Source organism: Emydura macquarii, unplaced genomic scaffold (assembly GCF_026122565.2).
Source record: "Emydura macquarii macquarii isolate MOO-44397 ecotype Brisbane River unplaced genomic scaffold, CSIRO-AGI_Emac_v2 contig_1146, whole genome shotgun sequence".
In the NCBI taxonomy this organism is placed as follows: domain Eukaryota; kingdom Metazoa; phylum Chordata; order Testudines; family Chelidae; genus Emydura; species Emydura macquarii.
The window spans coordinates 8,372,938-8,400,714 of NW_027131283.1; the positions used below are offsets into that span (position 1 = coordinate 8,372,938).

General features: G+C 41.9%; 2 long non-coding RNA genes across 3 annotated transcripts; one reads left to right on the forward strand and one right to left on the reverse strand.

Moving 5' to 3' along the window:
• Positions 1-2,715: 2,715 nt before the first annotated feature.
• On the reverse strand, positions 2,716-20,922 carry LOC137152200 (uncharacterized). Its single transcript, XR_010919476.1, has 3 exons — positions 20,612-20,922; positions 13,277-13,362; positions 2,716-2,841 (listed from the first exon to the last, which is right to left on the reverse strand). It is a non-coding gene; the product is annotated as an uncharacterized lncRNA (long non-coding RNA).
• Positions 5,721-7,507, forward strand: LOC137152199 (uncharacterized). 2 transcript variants are annotated; one of them, XR_010919475.1, is made up of 3 exons: positions 5,721-5,844; positions 6,605-6,716; positions 7,435-7,507. It is a non-coding gene; the product is annotated as an uncharacterized lncRNA (long non-coding RNA). The 2 variants fall into 2 exon arrangements; XR_010919474.1 differs by having other exon boundaries at positions 5,727-5,844; positions 6,527-6,716.
• Positions 20,923-27,777: the final 6,855 nt, after the last annotated feature.

Genomic DNA, 27,777 nt, shown 5'->3' on the forward strand with positions numbered 1-27,777 from the left:
AATCGGTTTATCTGCTGGTCAGAGTCCCGGACTACCCCGCCTAGCCTTTCGCCAATACAGGCGATCCTGGAGTATTTGCTACAGCTAAAGCTCCAGGGACTGGCTGTGGCCTCCCTGAAGGTCCACGCTGCCGGAGTTGGTGGAAAGAAGGGACTGAGGGGGGCGTAGGACTGGCAGTGCCTCATATACCGCAGCATTTGCGTGGGACTCCAGGGGGCACTGAAGTTGGCCCTATGGGGTCTGCTAAGGGGAAAAAAGGAGGCGTGTACACCTATAATTGGATGGACATGAGCAACACATCTCGAAGAACAGCAGTTACTAGGTAAGTAACCTTTTTCAGAAGAAGTAGTTTGTCTTACTACATTTTGGGACATGTATGAAATATGGAAATTAGCTTTTTATCACCACCCCACCCCCCTCGTCCCAACTGACATCTTTGTTTAGAAAGCCAGTCACAGATTATAAGGCTGGAAGGGACCATCCTATTATGTTGCCTGAGACCTATGACAGGCCTATAATTACTGAGTAATGGGGTCCTCTGGGGACAGAAGAGCCTAGCAGTTAGCATCTGCTTATTGTAGGGGCAGTGGGAGGGGAGCCCAGGCCCACCCACGCCACCAGGCTCCGACCCAGGGCCATATGAAGGTGAGCCATGCCTGGCCTCCAGGAAGGGGCCTTCTGAGCTACCCTCCCTGGGTTGCTTCCTACCACTGCTTCTGGTCCCAGATAAGAAAATAAAGAACGGGGGGGAGGGAAGGGAAAGAAACCCAAAACTTGCTGGCCCCATCTGAGCTCTGCATTCAGTCTTGTCCCCTTAGGCAGGCTTCTCCAGCTCCTTTTGGCAGGAGCCTTCCAAGTAGGTCTGCACTCCTTCCCAGCCTCCCTTTTCTGAGCTGGGTTGCTCCCTTTTTAACTCTGCCTCCATTTGGAGCATGTTCTGCATGGTTGGAGGGATGGGGCTTGCGGGGCACAGTATAGTCCTTTAACTCCTTCCTTTTAACTGCATCTCATTTAAAAAGTCAGCTATGGTGCATTTATAAATTTATTCATTTTCCTCAAGGTAATCATAGATAAATACAACTAGAATGCTTTAATATTTAGCGTATGCCAGCTTTATTTTACCTTCAGCAATTTTTGAAGAATGGGAAAACTGCAGTGCAGGTGTGTACATGGGGAACAGAACACATTTTATTCAAAACAGGGCTTTGCAATTTGGGGCTGTTTCCTTAGTTGCCTCTGTTCCCAAGGCTAACTTTAGCTCTGACAACTTGTAGACAGCCCCTGAGTCTGTGCTGCACGGGGTGATCCCGCTCCCAGTTTTGTTCCCTTCTGCTCCTCACTAGAAGGAGAAAGAGGACAGAACTAAGGACAAGGTAGCTTGTAGATTAATCCTCTCCCCTGCTCTCTGATCCTGGGGCTATGTTTATAGGCTTGGAGGGCAGAACTGAGTTTGGTCTCAGGAAGAGGATAAGTGGCTAGGGGAACAGGCATTCCGGGGGAAATAGATTGACTAGTGACAGAAATAGTGGGAAAGGGGAATTTTGAAAAAGGAAACAACAGGAAGGAGGCAGATGTTGGGTGACCACATGACCCCGTTTTCTGGGATTCTTGTTTTGGGGGCCAGTTGTGGATAGGTTTACTGAAACCCAGTACATTCCCAGTTTTAGCTCAGTCCTAGCACAAGGGCATAGAGCTCACTGTGTTGACTATGGTTGAGTAAGGATGATTTGCTAAGGCAGGCGTTGGCAACCTGGCCAGTGGCATATGGGTATCCGGCGCCCAGGAGCCACTATTGGTATTTGCACCTCCCCTGTCATCGGCAGTGTGTGTGTGTGGGGGGGGGTGGATGTCTTCAGGCCCATTTCCTGCTCTCCCTCTTCTCCCTCCCCCCCCATGGCAGCAGGGGAATGGTGGGTGCAGTGGCAGTGGCGTACCAAGGGGACCATGCCCCTGGGCGCTGGCCTGGGGGGGTGCCAGCACGGCCCTCTGAGGAGCTGCCCCCCGACATCTCCGGTGGCTGCGCCTACTCGGCCCCTGCAGCGGAGAGTGGGAGTGAGAGGGGCAGATGCCCCCAGGCTGCCCAGCAGTGGAGGGGGAGAGGAAAGACTTCCTGGCCCCTGAGTGCCCGGGATCCCTGTGGCTCCCTCGATGCACCCAGTGCGGGGGTGGAGGAGGGGTCAGGAGGATGGGAGGCTGAGGGGTGGGGTTGGCGCGGCCGCTGGGGATGTTAGTGGGGGACAGCTCCTCCTTTGAGGGCTTGGCCGATGGTCCTCCCCCCATCTCAGGCTCATGCCTGGGGCATGACCTCCCCCCCCAGTATGCCACTGGTCCTGGCCAGGAGCTGCCCTGGCCCCAAGCCGCACTGGGTGGTGGCCACTCCCCTCTCCCAGCCCTGCCCCTCTCCCGCCCTTCTCCCTGTCCCTGACGTGTGCCACTTAAAACCATTTTGCCACGTTTGGTATGTGTGTCATAGGTTGCTGACCCCTGTGCTAGGGGAATGGATGGTATACGTGGTAGAAAAAGTAGTATGTGACTTCTCTGTATTTCCAGGATATTGTGGCTTTGAGTTTGCCTTTATTGTTTCTTAGCAACCTTAGCTTGTTTTCACTAAGTGTTTCTATGTATGGTTTCCTCTCCCCTTCCAGCTGGGTTGCAGGTGGGTGAGGCTAGAGAGGAGCCAGTGAAATGGAAAGTGACTATGAAAGGCACTTTGGATGGAGTGCTGGCTGTAGCTAGCCCAGGGGAAACAGGGACTTCTGAATGAGGGCTTTGGTTGCATTCAATAGCTTTAAAGACAATGTGGCCTTGGTGCATTCATTCAAATACTCCAGATGCTACAATCTAGAGAACAGAAAGGAAAAAGCAGAGTGTTGGAAATGTAAAGCAAAGATCTAATAAATTAGCATTTCAAACATGATTAAATAGAGATGAATGGAAAGCATTAGATATATAATACAAAATACATATTAGTATGTGCTTGCATATATTGCATAATATATAGTGTGAGGGTGGGTGATTACCCTGAATCCAGTGCAACTTATCTCCATCTTCACATATTGCTAAATATCTCAGCCAATGCTGATTTACCACTGAACCCAAAGGTATTTCTGAAGAGGAGGGGTTTGTATAAAAAATTCTTGAGATATTTTGTCCTGGCCCACTTTGCATGAGCTACTCCACCACTGAAAATAGCCTAGTTGTGCCCCTGCAACAGCCTAAGCAAGACTGAAGGGGTGTGTGTGTGTGTGTGTGGGGGGGTGGTTAACTTTCAGTGATGTTCTGTCAGCCTTTATACACTGATTTCATTACTTTTCCACCAGCCAAGAGGTAGATTTGCAAAATAACAACTCAGAAAGTGGAGGTAAAATCCTGACCAGAATTTAACAGAAAAACAAAAAAATTATGGTTTATTATAATTTTCCCAAAACCCAGAGTACACCCTCCAGTCCCCACGCACTCCTTCACTGCTTACACGATCACCATCCTTCTCATCAATCGGTCCTATAACCTGGGAGTTGCATTTGATGACTCCCTCTCTCTTACACCACTCACTTAGAATATGTCCAAATCTTGCTGTTTCTTCCTCCATAACATGTCTAAGATCCAGCCTTTTTATTTTTTGTCCATATTACTAACATTTTTGTATAGGCCCTCATCATCCCGTCTTGATTTCTGCAATCTTTTCATCTGTAAGCTCCCTAACTTCCACATCATCCACCTCCAATCTATACCAAATGCAGCTGCAAAGATCACATTTAGCCACCACTCTCAATGCATCACCTCTACACTTCAGTGCTCTTAACATGTCTGCCCCGCCTTATTACATTGCTCCTCTTCTTCCACTTTGTCCATGATGCCAGCCTGGATTAAGTACTTCTTCACAAATGTCTCTATGCTTTCTTTCACATGTTCCCTTATTTATTACATACCCTCCTTCAAGGAATTGGTAATACTACAACCTTCTCCTTCCAGATCTTTATGCAGTTCTCACTTTTGCCATGATACCTACAAAGAATCAGACAGTGTACAAAAGCTAGGCTGATGGGCAGTCTGTATTTAGTTATATAATTACAAATCAAACAAAATATCAAATATCTATATAGTGTATATAAAGTGCATATATGTATTATCTCCCTCTCCCCACCCTTCATATACTTCATGACTTCTTAGTTTATCAACTCTTTGAGGCGGGGACCACGACTTATACGTTTGCACAGCACTTAGTTCAGTGGGTCTACAATTCTGACTGGGACCTCTAGGTTAAATATTAAATTATAACATTACTTCAGGTGCTGTACTTTTTACTTGCATGTTATTTCTACCATCCTATCTCCTTGCATCTACTTCCTGAAGTAAATCATAGGCTGCTACTGCAGCCCTTTTTGTTTGTTTTACAGCAAAATAACATCCTGCGCTTCATACTGATTGATTATTGCTGCACCTGTGACATCTTATATTACATTAGACCTGTGAGGCCTAATGACAGCAGTGATCAGGAGGTAATTGATGATACTTTTATTCTCTTCCTTTAGCTCAGACTGAAGTAGTAGGAGCTGTTACTATTCTTGTCCTATCAGGCAGTGTTTCTGCTTTCATAAGTAGAAAAAAAGATTAAATGAGTATGACTTTCTATTTTACTTGAGCTGGGTTATTCAATTTCTTTCTTAAGTAAGGGAATAAAGCCCTTTCTTCTCTGGGGATTAGCTGAGAAGAGAATGCTGCAGTGATTTAGAGGAAAAAGGGGGCTATTTAAGTATCTCTTCTATGCTATCTGTATCATGTTTTCAGGTACAACAGAGAATTCCCAGTGCAACAAGGAATTACAACTAGTAAGGGAAACAGCCCCAGCATCTTGAGGCTTGATCCTGCAGCATGCTGCTGATTAGTTTAAATTCTCATGAGAATCTAGGGGAGTTGAGAGTGCTCAGTATTTTGTAGGGCAAGATTTGAGCTGTTATGCTCTTATATCAGCAACTCTGCTTCTGTATGTTCCTATATAAGAACAACAGCATAGTAAGAATCTCTCTTTTTCTGCCATGAAGTATCCTCCATAGCCCATCTTCCCAATGTTAGTTTTTAAAAATTGGCTTAATATGAAGAATGCCTGAAACATTCTGATAAAAGCACAGGCAGAAAGCATGCCAATAAACAATAATGAGCTTCCTATTAGCTCACTTTTCATACAGTAATAATTCTCCAGTGATTAGGGCTACTTGAGTGAAATGCTAGGAGGGCTTTTAATTCTTTGTGACATGTAAAGGAGGACAAAATGGGTTTGTGGTGTGTTGGGGATTGGCTTCTTTATGTTTTAAAGAAGACCTGCAAGGTTTATTCCTACTTGTTTCTGGCACTGAAAATTCAGGCTCTGCCTACCTTGCTTTTCCTGACAATACAATGGATAACTGGAGAGCCAGTAGGCTTAGAACAGTAGAGAAATCTGATTAAGTGAGAAGGGAATGAGCTTTTTTCATGCTTGTTTAAAACTTTTTTGGGAGGGCAAGAAAGGAGGAGGGAGTATGTTTTATCAAATCTGTTTAATTCAAAAGCCCGAGAAACTCCAGATGTGAGAGAGACACTTCTATAGTGGGGATAAACTATTGGAGAGAGGGCTGTTTCTGTTAAATATTCAAAGCAGCTACTTCTTCAGTTAAGGACTAAAAAACTCCTGGGGGAGACCTTCAGCTGCACACTGCAGTTAGGCACCTTTTACTTTCGATGACAGGGAGGTGCCTAACTACCATCAGTGCCTTTGAAAATCTCCCGCCACACCTCAGACTCCAAGGAGTCCTCTGCAAAACCAGTGACTGTCCCAGCTATGATGTTCTTCATATTTCTACAGCAAAAGTAAGCATAGAATAAAGACTTTTTTGAATAAAACCTTTCAAGCCTTCTTTGGCTATCAGGAATAAACTAAAAGGACACTTCCACTCTGCCCTTTGCAAGGAAACATGTTTATTTTAACATAAGAGAGTGGGGTGGAATATGGATATGGGGATTACTATCAGTTCTTGGATCCATTCTGGTTAAGTGTAGTAGAGAGAAGCTAGAGAGCCAATAAGCACCATCTTTTGTGAGGCAGATGACTATAATCCCCATTTTACAAATGGGATAGTGAAGGCAAAGGTTATGTAATTTGACCAAGGCCACAGAGGGAATTTGTCAGACCCAAAACTGGAACGTAGGAGTTGCCTGTTCTCAAACCTGTGCTTAGTCAGCACAGTCAAGTGGACTTTCACACTATTGAACTGCACCTCTTTGCAGCCAGAGCTACACTAGCTATGCAACAGAGAAGCTGTCAAAACTGCCAGCCCCCTGTGAGGAAGGAGTTTGTAGCAGCACTGCTGTCTATTGTAGTGCTATGATCTGTAAGCGTCCCAGAAATCTTAGGACCTATGGACATAATTTTCATAGACCCCTAAATGCAACCTTGGCTGGCAATTAAGGAGACAATGATTAACCTATATGATCTTTAGGAAGACTTATGTTAGTCCCCAGTGATCAGTTTACATTGGTTTATATTTTCAAGGCAAACTTTGAAAAATAAAGTCCTGGAAACTGTCTAAAATATGAAAGCTGAGATTCTACATTGATTTTTGGGATGTAGAAATGCATGGAGAAACCATGGCCAGAGGCTTCATGGGCCCCAAAGATAAGCTCCCTTTTCCCCTGCCATGCCCATTATGTGGCTTCAGGAAGAACAGAACCTTCTATTACATGTAAGTCTTTGTCTTACTGTTTTAAAAATGACTTCCTTAGAGAACTCTAGCAATATTTGTACATTTCTGTCTTTAGAATGTGTTAATTCAGGATAGGCATGATATAAATCCTTGAATTTTATGTTAGACATAGTAGAACTCAGACTATTTTATAGCGGTACAACTTTTGAAATTATTCCAGTATCCATTTGGCAATCCTTTTCTTGTGGTTTATATTGTAGTTGGAATGAGCTTTTCTCTTATGAAGCTTTTTGAATGGACTGTTTTTTCTGCTGCTGTAGGTTTACAAAAGGGACACATACAGAGATTATGAATAAGGCTTTATAAGCTGAATTGAATGTTCTTGTTTAATTAACTTGAATAAAATATTAAGCTGTGCTTATTATAGACTGAGTATGATCAGATGGTACTGATTGCATTTAGAATCTGGGTGTGATATGTTATGTTTGGAAAGCTAGCATTGTAGTTTAAAACAATTCTCAAGTCTTCTGAAGAAAGATTTGTGCTTTCTCCAGTTCTGAATAATATTTGTATTTTTTTCTTTCAATATAAATGTGTTATTTTAAGGGAGTAATGGTTGTTCAGGTTTCTCATTATTTTGTTGCTTTTCATTTCTGAATGAAAAAGCTGTTATGTGGCTTAAAAGATAAAACTATTGAGTAGTAGGTTCAAATAAACTAACCCATACTTGCTAAAAGAAGAATATTTTTAATTATAGGAACGGGTGGAAGTGATATGCTCCATCAGCATGTGGACTGCAAAAGGAATAAAAGAACTATCTTAAATACTGAATATTGTTCCTAAAGGTGGCCTTATAGATGAAACTCTCTACGTAGGGTAAACATAGCTCTGTTAAAGGAACGTACACTGGTGTGTGTGTGGGTGTTATATTAGCAAACAGTAAGTTTTGGGAAGAAGGTATGTTAAAGACTGGTATATAAGGAGAAAAGCTTTTTGTCAAACTTCATACTGTATAAAACTACACCAGAAGTTGGTCAGAAAACTGGTCTACACCAGACTTATAATGGATTTCAGGAGCTAAACTTAAAGGAAGGTTTTGTTGTTCTATGAAAAAGTGGAACAAGATGAACTTTTCAACCTGGGGGTAGAAAAGCTAGTTTCCATGTGTCTGATTCAATCAAGAAAACAAATCTGGGTGCTAAAGAAGGCCACACAAACTGTTAATCTGTGACTTGCAGAAGTGGGCGTGGTGGTGGTTTTAGAACAAGGACCTATAACTCAGGAGGTTAGGGTTCCATTCCTGATTCTGCCAGTGTGACTTTGAACAAGACACCTCACTTTTCTGATACATTTTCACCATATTTGAAATGTGGATGATGATTATCTCTGCAAAGCACTTTAGGGTCTTAAAAAAGTGCTACATATAGGAAGTGAAAAGCATCTCTGTTGTTACCAGTGTTCTGCATAGAGCACAGCTTTAAAAAACAAAACAAGCAAGCAAACAAACAAAAATATCCTTAGAATAGGCCTTGTACGCCTTGTCCATACATCATATGCAATACAAAAAGAAGGGTACAGCTGCCCTGCCCTCCGTTTGCTGGTCACCTTTAAGAAGTGGTGCATGCTACAAAAAATCTTATAGCAATACTGTCTTAGGCATGTTATACCTATCCTGGGTATAAAGATCTTGGGCCCTGCCAGGAGACTTTGAATGTCTGTAAAACAACTACCCCTATTGACTTGACACATTATGTTACATAATGAATTTGCAGCAGAAATTTCATGTCCCAGATGAGGTCTGGTTCACAGCAAGCGTTGTTGCATTTTTAACTTTTCTGTGTTCCTGTTTGCTTGTCATAGTATCTTATAGAAGACTGTCCCTACCGAATTTTGGAATGCAGCTTGTTCTAGTAAAATGTTTTCCTCGTCCCTGCAGATTCAAATCCCAATTAAGCTGTTAATGAAAGCAAGTGTTCTAGTTCCTTTGTGGAATCATTGTTCCTGTTTACTTAACATAGTCTGAATCTCCACTATGAAGTGTTCATGTGACAAAGTGGCTGGTTGATTCAGAGGTATGGTTCAGTTGTGAAAAAATCTAGATCCAGAGAATCCAATTAAGCTTTCTGCCTTAATAGGCTTATTCCTGAGTCTTAGTAGGATTCAAAATAGGATTAGATATTTATATGAATAATAAGAATATCTGCAGTTGCATTAGATCGGATAATTATTCATAAGTGATATAAACCTTCTTTCTAAGGACATAATCCCAGACAGTTAGCAATTGGTTTACAATGAAATGAGCTGGTCAGAAAGTCCAATTTTTGCCCTGCAGAGGCAATTCCAACATTTTGAACATTTGTTTCACTGTGAATTGAACTGAAAAGCTGAAATTTCCCATGCAATGAAAATTCAGAAAAACTTTTGGGACCATCAAAACATTTAATTTTGATATCAAAATATATAAAATTAATTTTAATATTTTGCTACAAGTCAGAATAAAACTAATGAAAACGATAAAGTTGAAATTAAAAATTTGGACTCTTTTGCATTGAAAATGTCATCAAAATTGACACTTTCCTGCAAGCAAAAAGTTTCCAACAGTTTTCTGTTGAAAATGCAATGTTGACCAGCTCTAGATAACACTGTTTGAGGGCTGACTGAGTCACCACTGTGACAGAAGTAGCTCTGCAGACCAACTGTGGTTCACACACCACAATTTGAAACAACTCAACTGTTTAGTGCAGCAGTTTTCAAACCTTTTGAGCTGAGCCTTCCCTTTGAGTTACAATTTGTGGTTGCTTCCCCCATACCTGCCCCTCCTCACTTGGGTTTCCAGGATGGGGGAAGGTGCAGTAATATTGACCAACCCGCCAGAATCTGCCTCCATTACCCTCAGTCCATGAGGGATGGGAAGAGGCAGGGCCACACAGGGTGTGTGGTGGTGGCTACACCACGGCAGGCTTAGCTTCTTACTCAGGTAAGAGCAATTTATTATTATATAATTTAGTGTTATCATTATGTGTTTAGAGGGGTTATATGTGTTTATGGCTGGTGGGGGTGGGGAGGCACATGTTTTACCTAATACTAACTAGTGGGGCTTTCACTCAAAAGTTGGGAACCACTAGTAGGTTTAACACTCTTACACTATTGTCTCACAGTTGCTGAGCAGAGCTGTTTAATACTTTGCTTTTGATAAAAAGAATATTTGGCTTTCTATATTTAACTTTGTGCGGGTTTTCTGTTAAACAAATACATTCCTCTGATCATTGTCTGTCTGTCTCTCTGTAGTATGGTGTATACGGATGTTTGTGGACACGATCTTGATTGAAATTGTCTTTTAAGAGCAAATGCCCAAGGCCACTCTGGAGCCTTTGTTTTTTACTCAAAAATCTTAAACAAGTATCCAAGCATTTTCATAAGGAAAGAAAGACAGGGATGGGAGGACAGTGAATTTTTAAAAATACTAGTGAATATCTCCACAATACAATCTGAGGTTGAGAGGGATAGAGGAGTGAGGAAAGAAGAACTAAACTGATCTGGCTTCCCCAGCAGGGATGGTAAATACTATCGTTTTAATCTGTGCTCATTGCCAGTGGTGTTAGTTCTTTTAACTGGAACTATTCAGCCACTAATACCTTAACTCTCAGGTGGCCTTATCTGAAGCTCTGCAAGATGAATAAGCTGCTCTTAGTGCTGTTTAGTGGCAGCTATGCTTTGATCCTTTCACAGCTAAAATCCTTCAGTGTTCCTTATGTTGCAACCGCTTTATTTTTTTAATTGATATCAAACACCCATCAGAAATGTTTCAAAGCTTGGAAGCTGAAACTATATCATCCACTATTGGTGACCAAGCCAGCATATTTGTGTCACATTTATTATAGAGGCACTGGCAGAAACTCCACAAGTAAGACGTAAAGAGATTTGTACACTGAAGCAAGACTAAAATCTCTCTTTCACATTTTAATTACTATAATCTCAATTTTGCACCATAACTCTTCAGAGGACAGTTAAATTTTCTATCTAATTTCTAAAATATTTACTGACTTCTGCAGGGGGAAAAAATTAAAATGCTCATTTAAAAAATTGTCTTGTCTCTCTATATCTTTGAGTTTTGTTGGCTAAATAGCCATAGATCCTACACATATGACTCATGCTTGGCCTACAATTAAAAATTAGATCAACCTAGCTATCTTGCTCAGGGCTATGAAAAATGTTGCACCCTAAACAACATAATTAGGTTGACCTAACCCCAGTGCAGATGCAACTAGGACAATGGAAGAATTCTTTTGTCAACCTAGCTGCTGCCTCTTGGAGAGATAATTACCCATTGACAGAAAAAATCCTTCCATTGATGTAGGAATGGTCTACACAACAGTGCTACAGTGGCATAGCTGCAACTGTGCCAATGTAGTGTAGACAGTCTCACACTGTGATATCTTGGACATAGGCCACTGCTGAACTTTTAAATTTAAACACACACACATTGAGTTATGCCTCTTGTTCCCCTGGTGCCTGAATTTTGCCAAGTCTAGCCAACAGGTCCATTACTGTTCTCTGTGTTCAAACATAGTAAAATTCAGTCCTTGCTTGTATTCTTTGATGCTCCCAGCTTGTCTTGATCCTGTAGGGATCAGAGCTGGCAAAACTTTGGGGAGCCAGGCTGGCCGATGGGATACTGGATGGCGTAGGGGAGAGAGAAAACTCTGGAGAGCATAAAAAGAATTTTGGGGTTGGGATGGGGGAAGAAGTGAGAGGAGATAGAAGGGAATACAGGGGTTGAGAGAGTCAGAGAAGAAGAGTCGGTGGGAAGGGGATTCAGCAATTGCTGGGGAGCGTCCACCTAAACTACTCATCTCACTCTCAGCCTCATCTACCTACAGCCCACGTATCCTAATACTGAAAAGCCAATGTACAGCCTTAACTCTGATCATACACATACACCAGCATGGTGCACATGTGCAAATTTAAATTCTGGAATTTTGACATAAAAACGAGTATCAAATCTTGAACTAATAACAAAGATCATCCTTTCACATAAGTTTTCCTGAACATTATAGAAAAAACATATTTCATGGCCATCATTTGCAATCTGACCACCATATGCCTTTCACCAGTTCAAAACTACAAATATGGCCTCATATGGTGTAACTTCTGAGAGTTACAACAACCCTATATTAACTCTTAACACACAAGTAGATAGCCAGTAAAAAAGGCCAGAGTTCAAGATGCCTATTGATTGTTCAGGTTGAAAGTGGAGACGTGGACTGTGAGTGGTGAAGGGGACATGGCTGAGGTTCAAAATGGGTGCTGAAGAGCAGATGAGGTAGGGGTATTTGAATAATTAAACTGCTAATTTATTTCCCTTTTTTGGTGTGTCTGTAGTTGGGCTATGCAGTCCAGCAACATTAATTCATGGTTTGTGCATGTGTGAATATATGCATGGATACACATATGGATTAGAATATTTAAAATTTCTCTGGAATTCTATACATAAAACAGTATCTCTTCTGTAGAGGGGATGAAAAATCTAAAACTGTGTGCCATCATGTTGATTTTGGACTATGTCAACAAAATTAAAAGCCTGCTTCTTTCCACTGAAACAGTCTATGGTGATATTTTTGTAGCGCCATAAATGTGCATTGTGCTTCACAAACCTGTAAGATACATTCTGCTTTGAAAAATGTATGATATATGTTGAAACAGGATGTGAGCTGTAGCAATAGACAGCTGTGGACAAAAGGGGAGTTAGAACAAGAGTTAAAACAATAAAGTCATGGAGTTGCTTTGGCATGCAGACACTTGATAGTTCCAGATTATTATTATTATATTTATTTTTTTATCTTAGAAAAAAGCAGTTTTTGTAGCTTTGAACAAATCCTTCTTGTGTACCATCTAGTAACATTTCTTCCTCTACTCTACTAGTTTAAATAAAGAATTTTCAACATTTGATAGTTGCCACTGTTTTTATTGTTTGTGCAGAAACTCTCAAGTGTCAATGCAAAGAACCTCTCTAAATCTTTTGCAACTTTGTATTGCTGAGGACTGCATTGTTAACAGTAAACTGCAGCTTAAATTGGGAAATTTAAAGCTCAGGCCACTTTTGGATCCTTAGTCAACATATTTAGGCTACCTATGGGTTAAAACCCTGTTACTGGAAGCAAAGACTTGTCTACATTAGAAAACATAGTGTTTAAACCCAACTGAGAACATTCCAGTTAATTGGCATGATGACCTTTTGCAGTCAGTTCAGACAAGAACAAGTTGTATTTACCATCATGTCAGCTAACCTGTATTTTGTAAACACAATAATGTTTTCTAATATAGACAAGTCTAACTGAGGCAAAGAGTATATATGGTAACTCTCTTACACACCTGGAGACTTGGGTTCAAACATAACTTAGGTTGCAGGTGAAATGAGTTTACTCCTGCTTCTACCTAGTATTACTGTTTTTTTTTTTTCAAAAGTACAAAAGTTAAATTCCAGAAGAGCAAAGCCCAATCAGTTTCCTATAGGGTCAACTTAAAAATGAATAAATAAAAAATAACAAAAACCACAGATCGCAGAAATTATTTTCCTCCTTTCCACTTCTTTTGCTCACTTCCAGAGTAGAACGGACCAACTTATTTTCTTCAGTGTTGGTGGTTCAGTTGCTCCGAGTTCCACTGTCTTGCCTCCGTGTTGTACCTGGGATAAAGAAGAATTTAGTGTTTCCTAAAGAATTACTTATTCCCTGGGCTGAAGTCATCATCGTCTAAATTTAACCAGTAAAATTAGATACAAGAAACAAAGCAATCTGAGTCAGAAACAACTCCCAGATCTCCCAGCAGATGGCAGTTGTTGCTTTTATTATCCAATGTTATGAAAAGGAAAGAGATTTGTATAGACAAAGTTTAAGCGTAGGAAAAAGTAGTACATGAGAATCATTTGTTGCTTTTAAGTTAAAACACTTCTGAGAATTGAATTCAGCTTCCCTATCGTTCTGCTAATAGCTGAGATATGAAAGTGGCTAAGGCTTTGAAATAAATATAGCTATTCATTAAAGAAAACAATGTTAAAATGGTTATAACCAGGTTACAAGGCCATGATTGAGACTTTCACTCAGTCTTTAATACACCTTGTTCTGCTGTGGTACTGCCTAGAACACACTGACTATAATCTCGAGCCCTCTTGGTATATGTTGTAATTCCTGCTTTGCTTCCTTGACCCCCATCACAATGCCACAGTGTTTATAGAATGTGGAGAAATTGTACATCTCTAATATCTCCTTGAAGGGTCCTGGTATAGTCTTAAACAAAAACACCTGAAATCAAGATAAAAATTCAACTCATGGGTGCGTGTGCATGTGTCTCATTGACTTAACTCATTTAGAGGGCAGAATTTAACTCCGGAAATAAACACATCACTCAAGCAAAGCTGTATTACACAATTTGTACTAAATATATTAAATAGATTGCCAGAGAAGACAGCCAAAATGCATGTTCCAGAGAGAGCTAGATTTGTTGTTGAATGAGACTTATTCAAGGATGTAATGAAAAAGCAGTAAAGTAGGAATGAGGTTAACCACAAAAGGGAGGGTATAATGAGACAATTTCTTTTTTCAGCCTATTTTTTTAAAATTGTTCTTGCACTGGAGCTGCTATTTAGAGTGTATGGCAATAATGGTGTTAAAGGAATGCTGTGAATGTATATCAAGAACAGAACATATAATTTATGTAGTTGTGAAAATGTGCACAATTTCATAGAATTCAATAAGATTTTGTTATCATTACTGGCTCCATAATGTGGAAATAATAAACTATGAAAAATTAAGCATGCAAGGGATCCACTTTAAAGTTTCCAACTAAAATATTTTAAAATAGAATAAAAAGGTGCCTTGTCTGCATTATGGACTAACAACCTCTAGAATTTAATTATATTCTTAAATTCATGCTTGCTTGATGGTTTAGTGATAGGTCATCCTATGTATTGCTGAAGTCCAAATCTGGGACTATAACTCACTCTTTAGCCCTCATACTGGAGGGGCCTGAGAGTATAGTAGCAGATGGTACATCAAGGTGAAAAGCTCCTTGCATCACACTCTGGTAACTCTTGAGAAGCATGCACAGGACTGGAAGCAAGCTTAATCTTGCTTTGCTTGGCTTAAGTTTAGTTGCCCTGGCATGAGACTGAAGGGTGGAGAGAGTAAAGAAGGAAAAGTAGTGGGGATAGGAATGTGGAGTCCTTCCAAGAAGACAGTGTTTTGTAATGAGATGAATCTCCCAAACTGCTTAAAATATTATGTTTTGCATTCCCCTCACATCAATATGAGCAAAGTAATTAGAACAAAATTTAATGAGAACTAATTCCAGACTTGAGAACATGAATCCCACTTAGGAGTTCCATTTTGTTTTGTGAATGCCATTTATTTTGGTAACCTTCACTGTGGATTAGAGCTTTTTGTTTTTTGTAGAAGAGACTTGATACACTGGTGACAGACTATGTCTGAGAAGCTTTTTTAGAGTAATCAAGGGCCATCAACAGTGAAGGACTCTTCCCTATTGGAACAATGGGTTTTCTATCAGTGGGGCCATTGACTTTGAATGTGTCATATGTCAGTGGAGTGGAGGGTGGGGCTTATGTGTAGAGAGCCTAAACCTTCCCCAAATTTTGTAGCACATGGGGAAAAAGATGACAAAGTTAGTTTTAAAACGGGTGCTTCTCTAATCAAGGGACATCATTCCACTGTCAGAAGCAACATGGCGAGGCCAATAAGGCTGGAAGGGCTGCCTGGCCTAAGGACTCAGACCAAATCCAGGACTCTCAGGGCTAGTGAGATCAGATCAGAGGATTGTCTTCAAGAGTTTGTTGTTTTTCATAGATCTGTAACTCTTGGGCTTTGAGTAAGGTGTTAAGCCTGGATCCCTTGCTTTACTGCAACTTTGTCCCTGAAAGATGTAACTAGGAAACCAGAGCTCCTACACTAACCAATTAAGGACTCAAGTGGGCTGTGGGCTGGTTTTGAAATACCCAGGGCTAGGAGCAATGATCAGTTACTATCCAGACCCAAGGGACTTAAGAGCAGGTGGGATGCAGTGGTTGGATTCAGTCACAACAGACTGGAGTCTATACAGAGAGCAGGACTGGGCCAGGCTGTAACAGTTGGAGCTCACAACAAGCATCCTTGAGGTCCCACAACAAAACCAGAATTGACATGTCCTGATGTTGCTAAGCAAATAATGGCTTTTTATAAAAGAAAAAGAAAAAAACCCAACCCTTTCAGGTTGTCCTTGTGTTAATGTTATATATATATAAAAAGAACAAAGTTTTAAAAAATACTTCAGAGGTAACCTGCAAAGGATCAGTTTTACTCTGAATAGTGACTGAAAGCTACATTGTGGTTACATATTTGTATCTCACTGATTCCATATCAAATCTGCTCATTTCATAAGAGGAAAAGTTGTTTTTCTAACTGCCAGCCCTGCAAACTCAGTCTGGAAACTGAAAGCCAGGCTAGACTGCCTCTGGGCTCATACCTTACCAACAATAAAGATTCTGTAATCAGAACATGGGTAACAATTCTGTTAATGATACATGAATCAGAATGAATCAGCAATGCTAACATAAGTCAAAAGTGATTTTAAAATGTATTGTATCCCATAAAGCAGATAGGAGACTGATTATATGCATGGGAGCAGGTCTGTTGAGTAAGGGTATAGCAGAGGCCCTGGGGGTTTTTCATCTTCCTCTGTAGCATGGGGCATGGGTTACTTGCTGGTGGATTCTCTGTACCTTGATCTGAGGACTTCAATAACTTAGTCATACGTTAGGGGTCTATTACAGGAAGGGGTGGGTGAGGTTCTGTGGCCTGTATTGAGCAGGAGGTCAGACTAGATGATCATATTGGTCCCTTCTGACTTTAAAGTCTATGAGAATAGGCTAGCATGCTGAAAATAGCAGTATGGACGTTGCAGCATAGACAGCAGCAAGGGCTAGCCATCCGAGCTTAGACCCAGGGCTGAGCTGCCAGTGCCACAATGTCCACACTTCTATTTTTAGTGCATTACCTTCAGCAGAACTAGTGTGAATCTGTCTGCCTGGGCTGAGAGGCACGCTCCCAGTTGCAGTGGAGACATAACTTAAGAGGGTCCCATTTTTGCTTAGACACTGCCTACATTTGAGAAACTGGCACCAACATCAGTATAGCTACACCATTACAAACCAGAATGTAAATATGCTGTATGAGGTAAAGAAGGGTATTCACTGGTTCAACTTAATTCAATGAACTGCACCAACAGAAACCCTGCTTTATGTCAGTGCAGTACAGTACTTCTCAATTAAGGGTTTACAGTATATTAAGGATCTAGTTACACTGGTGCAAATTACTCTAATGTAGGCAGGCCTATGGGCTTGTCTATATAAAAATTATTCATGAATGTAGGTTGTGAATAGCTATTCTGGAATAACTGTGTGGACACTCTTATTTTGGAATCACAGTGCCATTGTCTGATTTTGCTCAATCCACTTCCAAAGTGGATTAAGCTAATTTGGAAAAAGGCACTTTAATTTTGGGTGTCCTGTATGTAGTTCTGGAATAGTCATTCCAGAATAACTCCATGTGTAGAGAAGTCCTAAGTCACTCTACAAAGTAGGACTAATTTTGTAAAGCAAAATCCTGTCCACTCTTTCTATAATATATATTTTTTAAGAGTGTCACAGTGTCACAGCCCTGGTCTACGCTTACCTGGAAATTCGGCGGCAGTTGATGGGAGTTACACAAGCTACTCTGCGTAGCTTGCGTAACTCCCGTTAACTGCTGTGCTTCCCTTCTGCATGCCATCTTCATTGCACTGCGTCGACGCAGCACTACACCACCTGAGGGGGTGGATTTACTGCGTTGACTTTCTGATCAATTGAGCAGGTCGACACTGACCACTCAATTGATCCAGAAAGATCGATCTGATGGCAGCAACTTTGCTGCCATCAGTATAGACATACCCTTAGTGTATTGGCCCAAAATGTGTTCTCCCACTCCCTCAATCTCAGTTAGCCATTTTGAAGCCACCCTCCACCTCTTGGTGACTGCATCTCAGTGATGTTGCATGGGTATAGTTTGCAAAGGCTTTGAGATTAAAAATATTACTGTAAAATCATTATCTCCCAATATAGACTTGCCATTATACATAATGGGCCAAATACCCCACTGCAGGTGTGACTCCATTGATTTTTAGTCGCTTCATCAATGATGAATTTGTCTTATTAACATAGTGGGTGCAATTGGATCTTGAGCTAGGAGTGAGAAATGGCCTTGTAATGACCAGGAACCTGCTATTCTTTGTACACAGCCTTTTTGCCTTCAACCACTAGCTTTACAGTCCATAGTAATCTAAATATAACAAATGGCTTGCCATACAGTAGTAATCTACATTAAAATTTAGAAAAGTGGATTTAAAAACCTATGAATCGTTTGCTTATCCAGGAGTGGGGCACATATCTGACTTAAGGATCATTCAGAAAGATTTAGTGGCTTTGATTTAGTATATGGCTGTTTCATTTGTCACAACTTGACCCACACAGCTTTTCATCTGTGGATGATACTCTGTGCAGAGGATTACCCAGAAGAATGGCTAATAGACCTTAAATATGCTACTCTGAGAGATTATAAAAGGGTTGAAAACTAATAAAATCATTTTAGATGGATATGTATTTAAACCCTGCTAGATCATGATGAATTCATAAGGGTTTTCTGAAATTATTTTTGATTCCACCCTGACATTTTGGGATGGAAGGAGAGGAGACTCTATCGTGATATCTAATTGTACTAGATTCTAATAGTTTATAAAACACAAAGAGCCACTTAACTTGTCCATATTTTATCCTGGATAATAATTCAATTGACAACTGTGTCACATGTTTCCTGTGTCACATCCACCAGGATCACATATTATTGTAACTAATTTTTCACTCTTTTGCTGGTCATAAATAACTCAGGAAGATGATAAATAACTCACCATGATGATAAAGCAGATTGGTTTTGAAGGGTAAAATTAGTCACCAATCATATTTACATTTCCTAGAAGAGTAAGTATAATGAAGCCAGACTGGTTGTCTGGGCATGATCCCAGTTTACTTGCCACTATAATTATGCACTCTGAGTTAGTGCAAATCCTATATTTGTGTGCATGTTATTTTTGTTCACTGATATGATGTTGAATCTGGATGAACGAAATCCCAATTTCAACTAGATTTGATATAGGGACAATCCTGTTAATCTGGTCCTCTGGTAATCCTTATTAGTGAGAATTCTGACAAGAACAATACATGATCTTCCCTAATTGCTACTTCAAACTTCTTAGACAAGAAAATAGATAATGTACAGTTCCTTTTGGAGTTTGGCTAGTGTAAATATATCCTGTATTAAAACTTCACTGTTTCTTTACTAATTTATCTTATTTCAATACCTCTGGGAAAGTGTTTCTTGGTCAGGTGACTGCCTGTAGCTTTATGAAAGATAAACACTTAAATTTAGGCTCCAACTTGGAAAAGACTTCAGCAAATTCTTAACTTTAAGCAAATGAGACTACTCATGTGCTTAAAGCTAAGCAAGTACATAAGTCTCTGTGGAATCAGCGTCTTAGGATATGACTTGCAGCAAAATAATTTTTCCCTGTCGTGTCAAGGGTTCTTTTCTGAAAAAAATTGAAAGTCTTTAGAGTTTTCAGACAAGGTCTAGCCTCCATTTTCTTCACCTCACAAGCCATAGCATAGTATCATAGAATATTGGAGTTGGAAGGGACCTCAGGAGTCATTTAGTCCAACCCCCTGCTCAAAGAAGGACTAACCTCAGCTAAATCATCCCAGCCAGGGTTTTGTCAAGCTGCATCTTAAAAACCTCTAAAGACGGAGATTCCACCACCTCCCTAGGTAACCCATTCCAGTGCTTCACCACCCTCCTAGTGAAATTTTTTTTCCTAATATCCGACCTAGACCTCCCCCACTGCAATTTGAGACCATTGCTCCTTGTTCTATCATCTACTACCATTGAGAACAGCCTAGCTCCAACCTCCCTGGAACTCCCCTTCAGGTAGTTAAAGGCTGCTATCAAATCCCCCCTCATTCTTCTCTTTTGCAGACTAAACAAACCTAGTTCCCTCAGTCTCTCCTCATAAGTCTTGTGCTCCAGCCTCCTAATCATTTGTGTTGCCCTCCGCTGGACTCTCTCCAACTTGTCCATATCCTTTTTGTAGTGGGGGGGCCCAAATCTGGACACAATACTCCAAATGTAGCCTCACCAATGCCAAATAGAGGGGAATAATCACTTCCCTCGATCTGCTGGCAATGCTCCTACTAATGCAGCCCAATATGCTATTAGCCTTCTTGGCAACCAGGGCACACGGCTGACTCATATCCAGCTTCTTATCCACTGTAACTCTCAGGTCCTTTTCTGCAGAACTGCTGCCTAGCCCATTGGACCCCAGTCTGTAGCAGTGTATGGGATTCTTTCATCCTAAGTGCAGGAATTCGCACTTGTCCTTGTTGAACCTCAAGAATTTATTTTGGCCCAATCCTCCAATTTGTCTAGGTCACTCTGTATCCTATCCCTATCTTCCAGGGTATCTACCACTCCCCCTGGCTTAGTGTCATCTGCAAACTTGCTGAGGGTGCAATCTACCCCATCCTCCAGATCATTAATGAAGATGTTGAACAAAACCAGCCCCAGGACTGACTCCTGGGGCACTCCGCTTGTGACCAGCTGCCAGCTAGACATGGAGCCATTGATCACTACCCGTTGAGCCCAATAATCTAGCCAGCTCTCTATCCATTGTATAGTCCATTCATCCAATCCATACTACTTTAACTTGCTGATAAGAATACCATGGGAGACTGTATCAAAAGCTTTGCTAAAGTCAAGGTATATCACGTCCACCGCTTTCCGCACATCCACAGAGCTAATCACCTCTTCATAGAAGGCAATCAGGTTGGTCAGGCATGACTTTCCCTTGGTGAATCCGTGTTGACTGTTCCTGATCACCTTCCTCTCTTCTAAGTGCCTTAAAATGGATTCCTTGAGGACCTGCTCCATGATTTTTTCAGGGATTGAGGTGAGGCTGACCAGTCTGTAGTTCCCTGGATCCTCTTTCTTCCCTTTCTTGAAGATGGGCACTATATTTGCTTTTTTCCAATCACCAGGGATCTCCTCCAATTGCCACGAGCTTTCAAAGATAATAGCCAATGGCTCTGAAATCACATCAGCCAACTCCCTCAGCACCCTCGGGTGCATTGCATCCGGCCCCATGGACTTGTATGTCCAATCCTTCTAAATAGTCTTGGACCTGTTCCTTCAGCACTGCGGGATGTTCGCCTCCTTCCCATTCTGTGCCACACAGTGAGGCAGTCTGGGAGCTGATCTTGTCTGTGAAGACAGAGGCAAAAAAGGCATTGAGTACCTTAGCTTTCTCCACATCCTCTGTCACTAGGTTGCCTCCCCCATTCTGTAAGGGGCCCACACTTTCCCTAACCTTCCTTTTGTTGGTAACATATCTGTAGAAACTTTTCTTGTTCCCTTTCATGTCCCTTGCTAGCTGCAACTCCAATCTGTTTTGGCCTTCCTGATTTCATTCCTGCATGTTCGAGCAGTATTTTTATAATCTTCCCTAGTCATCTGACCAAGCTACCACTTCTTGTAAGCTTTTTTGTGTTTAAGCTCATCAAAGACTTCTTTGTTAAGCCAAGTTGGGCGCCTACCATATTTGCTATGCTTTCTGCACATTGGGATGGTTTGTTCCTGCACCTTTAATAAGGTTTCTTTAAAATACAGCCAGCTCTTGGATTCCTTTTTCCCTCATATTAGCCTCCCAGGGGATCCTGCCCATCAGCTCCCCAAGGGAGTCAAAGTCTGCTTTTCTGAAGTCCATGGTCCGTCTCCTACTGTTCTCCTTTCTTCCTTTCATCAGGATCCTGAACTCGACTATCTCATGGTCACTACTGCCTAGGTTGCCACCCACTTCTACTTCCCCTACCAAATCTTCCCTGTTTGTGAGCAGCAGGTCAAGAGGAGCATGGCCCCTAGTTGGTTGCTCCAGCACTTGCACCAGGAAGTTGTCCGCAACACTCTCCAAAAACTTCCTGGATTGTCTGTGCTCTGCTGTATTGCTCTTCCAGCAGATGTCAGAGTGATTGAAGTCCCCCATGAGAACCAGGTTCTATGAACTGGAAACTTTCCCTAATTGACTGAAGAAAGCCTCATCTACCTCATCCTCCTGGTCTGGTGGTCTATAACAGACACCTGCCATGACATCACCCTTATTGTTCTTGCTTCTAAGCTTAACCCTGAGACTCTCAACTGGCTTATCTCCAGTTTCATACTGGAGCTCAGAGGAATCATAGTGCTCTCTTACATATAGTGCAACTCCTCCACTCTTTCGCCTCTGTCTGTTCTTCCTGAACAGTTTATACCCATCCATGACAGTGCTCCAGTCATGTGAGTTACCCCACCAAGTCTTGGTTATTCGAATCATATCATAGTAGTTACAAACAGAATGAAGCATCTCCATGTGCTCTTTGCTAATACATGTAAACTATTTTAAGTAGCTGAGGTGGGATGAGATGGTCATAAAATAATCTGTCAATTGTGAAAATAAGGCTATGTCAAAGAGTTCAGATTTTCCACTAAATAAAAATAGTGACGTTTGAGGGTAAACTCAGTTGAATCACATCATCATTTTCAGATTATTTTTTAAAATGACTTAGCATAAATTTGGATTTTCTCCTGTGGGGTCGGGTCCCATTTTAAATCAATATTTCAGGGTTACAGCCAAAAAAAAGGCTTAGAACTAAACTTACTATAGTTAATGGACAAGGACCACCCTTCTCACACTTCTATATAAATTATAAATATATTTTTAGAGTAGATTAATGGTATGAAACTCATACCAACATCAAGACTATATATTACATACACAAGTTTGGAATACATATATTTAAATTAGATATTATTGTTGTGTCTGTGCAAAACCTTGAGGTGTTGGTTGATATATTTACTATCATTAACTTTTTAAAATAATTGCTTGTGTTTTTCCAAAAGTATTTTTAGTATTTAACAAATACAAACTAGATATTAGACAGATTTTGTAGATGCTAGCACATTTTCCACATGGAAGACTATTAGCAGTTTTAATATTTGGATTGTCTCATTTAGATATGCACTCATGTTCATCCACTAAGTAAAAGTGCTGCTGCTGCTGCAAATTTTATCTAGTGAAATGAGCCCACTAATGTCTGCATAGCCCTTGATTTCAATTTACAATAGAACCAACTTGCAAAATGACAAAGGAGGAACTAATACACAATTAAAATAAAGTTGGTTTAATTTTAGAGAGAAATTAGATATTCCCAATAAGCCATAGAACAACACTGCTGATTGTCTATTAATTTATTGCTGATTTGTCAGGTAGTATCAACCTAAGCGATGAGTGTTAGTAGCTCCTTGCTTTAGACTCATTGAAGTGTGAAAGGTCAGCTGGGCAAAGTACCAAAACTCACAGACCTAAACAAGGGTTGCACTGGCTGACTTGACAAGCTGTGCCTCTTGCGGCAAACCAACATCAGTGAGTGACCTACAGGATTCTCAAACTGGAGGTCATGAGCTGTCAGCTCTTGCGCATGCTGTTAAAAGTTGCATGGCATGGGAGAGTGTAACGGTCCCCTCTTGTGGGCAGGGCTGGCAGCCCTCCCTCGCTATCAACCTCTGAGGGAGACCACATCTCCCGGCACCTGCGCCCTGTGGGGAGTCCTAACAAAAGGGGTCAGTCTCTAGCCCTTAGTAGGGCGAGCCCCAGTTCCAGGCCCCAGCCCTTTGGCAGGGCAGACCAAGCAAATGGGGAAGTAGTTTCTAGCCCTCAGGAGGATGAGTAAATAGTCCAAGGCCCTGGCCCTTAGGCAGTGCGGGGCAGGCAGCAGGGAAGCAGTCTCTAGACCAGACAGGCAAGGCAACAGCCCAAAGCCCAGCCCTTAGGCAGGGCGGGGCAGGCAGCAGAGAACAGGCTCTGGCCCTTAGCAGGTGATCACCCCTAGGTCAGGGTAGGAAGGGGGGAGGAGGACACAGGCTAACCTGACTCCACTGCATCCCAGCCCAGGGCCCCAGCAGTGACGGGTTGTCCCATCAGCAGAGCTCCAGCCAAAACGCACTGACTCAGCTACAAGCCATAACACAGCCAGACGGATGTCTGGCTCCCCTGGGCTTCTTCTTTCTCCCCTTTCCCTAGAGGACCTGGTCCCTCAAGTCGCTTCCCGTTTCCTTGGGATACTCTGCCCGAGGGAAATTCCAGAATCCTTCAGCCTCATCACTCGATGGCAGGTCCGGGAACTCTTCAGAGCCATCTGTGGAGGGCAGCTCCTCTAGATCACAGGGTCCTGGGGTCTCCTTTGGCTCACAGGGGGCTGGCAACTCAGGTAGCTCCTCCAGGTCGCAGGGGTCTCCTCAGGCTCTCCAGGTTCAGGTAGCTCCTTCAGGTCCTCAGAGCCCCAGGCAGTTGACAGCTCAGGCTGCCTCTCCTCCAGGTAATGCCATGAGCCCGGCCCCAAGCAAGAGATATCCTTCTCCCTCAGCCACCTTCCCCTTACTGAGTTGGAAGGCCTGCCTTTTGTACTTCCTGCCCTGCCTTTCTAGTCAGATTGGGTTGTCTTCCCGGGCTCCGCTCCTCACAGAGGGTTTCGCTCTCCCTCGCCGTCAATCTCCCAGATACAGGGAGTCATGTCTTTTCTGGGGGGAGGGAGTTGTTACAGCCTGAAATATTTTCAAAGGGGGTCCCAGAAAAAAAGTTTGAGAACCTCTAATTAGTGCCTGGGGGAAACTCATGTTAAAGATAAGTGCCAGATCTGCAGGGACTTCAGACCTTGCACTAAAAAGGATAGGGACATTCAGCTGAAGGCTATTCCCATGGAGGCAGCCCTCAGACCAGTCTCGGAGATGAGCTGCTCCAAATCGGCGCCAAGCACTTTGGCATCCATGTGGAGCACTCCTCCGGCACCGGCTCTTCCCTGCATCGCTCACCATCTCTGGTGCCGAGGAAGAAGCATAAAAACCAGCACACCAAGAGAGGAAGCTCGCCGGTGCAGAAGAGAGACAAGTGGGGAGAGGCCAGGACAGGGATACCTATGTCGGGCCACTCTTCTTCCCTTGAATCAGTGATGGCACCATCTACTCCACCTAGGGCATTGAGTCCAGTGCAGGACCCTTTGCTTGCTCCTCGAAGTGGCCGCGGTACTAGTGGTCTGACAATCCCCTTGACCCTGGAGTTCTTCCAAACAGCAAGTATCTCTTCTCCCTTCTAGTCCCATGAACGGGCAGCAAGGCAGATTTAGGTTAGACATCAGGACAAACTTCCTGTCAGGGATGGTCTAGATAATTCTGGATCCTGTAATAAGTGCATGGGACTGGACTAGATGACCTCTCCAGGTCCCTTCCTGTCCTGCAATTTGTGAGTCCCTCTCAAGCCTTGAGGAATCTCCTCCACAGCCCCCATACAGAGGAGGGACTGCACCTCCTGGATGAAGAGTTGCTCGTGAGAAGGGTCCCTGAGAGGGACGGGGATGGGGAGGGAGAGGTGGATAGAAACTGAAGGGTATATCCAACAGTCACTGTACTCAGGACCCAACACTCTGATGTTATGGATGCCCATGCTGGGCTGAAGCTGTATAGACAGTCCAAAAATAAAAGGGGGATTGGATCAGAGACAGTGACCGATACACCATCCTTGGGTGCACCCTCAAAAGTCCTGGTTGGGCCTGCTAGTGTATCTTTGAGACCCTGACTAGGGCTGAGGTGGATGGGATCAAACCTGTCAAAACTCAGCCTGCAAATTAAATTTGCAGCTGAAGTTGGTAACTGAGAATACTGTAGTTCTAGAAGAGGAAAGAGAGGACCACCTTTCACCAACTTGGGACTAGAGAGAAAAAGCTGAGATACCAAGACTTGGAAGGAAGATGACTTAGTTATTTGATAGTAGCACAGTAATAAAGTTGCCACATAGATCAAATTCCTAATTCTAGAATGACTTTGTGTCAGATTTTAAGGAAGGGCTTGTATATTCTAACTTCTGACAATATAAATTATACCGTATTTAAGAATAAGACAAATAGCAGCAGGCTAATCAGGTATAAAGAGGATTGCAGGGTTGAACAAAACAAATCATTAGAAAGGTATATTTTTAGAAACTCGATGATTAAGCTTGTCTTTAGAATACATAGTCTTCTAAAATACAGATGCTACACTATTAAATTTAGCAGCTCTTTATTAGTTAACTGAATCTTGCTTTTGGAAAATCAAATATATCAAATCGCCATAATATAGTGAGGAAGTGAAAGCAAGTTATTTGATACTAATAGGAGGAGCAACAATATCTAATCACTTAGAAAATATTAATATTAAAATAACTAGCCAAAGAAAATGGTTTTAGAAGGCATAGTATGGAAAATATTCATAATTTATTTTTAGAAAAAAATATGGGTGTAACCAATGACAGTGTTTAAGGGAACAGAAAAATGAAACACCAAAATGTAATCAGACAAACATATTGGATATTCATGTGAAGAAAGCTTGGAAAAGGAATTATTTTATTTGAGCACTGTCCAAAAATAGAAGAATGTGTTATGATGGTCCTTGCCCCAAACTAAACTGAACACAGACAATGCAGTTCATAGCCCCAGTTCAGCAAAACACTTAAATTACATGGACAATCTGACTACCCCTATGTTTAAATGCTTTGTAGAATTCACCTGAGCATATATAATCAACCAGTTATAGACCAATCTAGAATTCTGTCCTCAATCCTGTGCAACCCAAAACTGAATTCAAATAAATGGGGGAAATGGAGATATAATTTGATCCAAAAAGAGGATTTCAAAATGCCCTACTTGTCCCTGCCTCATCTATTCAGAGCCAAGTTATGTTATGCCTGAGTGAATTTTTTTTAAGAAGGGAAGTTGTTCAACAGCTTGTATACAAAGACTTAATGTGGATGTCCCTTTTGTATTATGAAAAGAATTGTTATGAATTATCTTGAACAGCTTTAAGCCTGCAGTAGTTTTTTTCAGTAGAAACCTGAAATTTGTCCCTACCCTTTCTGCTACATATTGTTCAGATTTTCAAATTTTAAAAACCAGGACATAAGTGTGGCTCTCATGATGTCTACTCTCAGTGTCCATAGGGTTTGGTGGGGGATGAGGTGATGAAGAAAAGCACTCTTCCTGGTCAACCATTCTCATCCTTTTCAAAATGGAAAAATTAGGACATTTTACTGTAAAGGACAGGTTGGGAGAAAATAGTGCCTACCTTTCTAGGATTTCTTTATTGTTCTTTCTCAGTCACTTCTCTATTTTCTTCATACCCACATACCTTGATTTATCCCTACTACCTCAATTCCCTCCATTCACACAAAACCCTGCCAACCCAACCTTACCTCTTTTGGATCAAAACCCCCTCAAAACCTCTTGCTTTTGACCAGATAACCCCCTACAGGCTCAGAACCCTTCCTGCTTCGACTCAGTCTCGAGGTTGGGAAAATCACTTCCCAGGATCAGAAACCTTTCTCTTCCACCTGAATCCCCTGCCTTTAGAGTCCAAAATCTCCTGATACCTCTTTCCAAATTCATGTTTAAAACCCTTCCTTCATACCTGGACCCCACTTACTCTCACCAAACCTCCCGTAGCTTAGAGTCACTTCTCTTCCTCTCACTCATGTTTTTGCTAAAGAACAAGGAGCAGAGGTAGCAGACACAGACAGGATGGATGAAGCTGGATATATTGAAGGGTACCCTATAATCTGTCTTGAAGGGGCTAATTTGAATTACCACCAGAGAAGCCTCTATACCCTGGTCTGCACTTGCCCCCTTTGCTGGCAGCACCCTACTTGCTGCTAGGCCTCCTGAGAGGGCTTCAGGCATGCCAATTATCTCACACCTTGCATTAAACTATTCATTTAGCAGCCTAGTCATGTCTCGCCAGACCCCCTCAAATGTCCTGCTATAGAATTTTCAGCAGTTTTTTCTGTGGGCGATCAGGGGCCACTGTGACAGAGGAACTGCAGGCAGCAAAATGCCTTTTCCTCCATTGGTGAGGCTCCC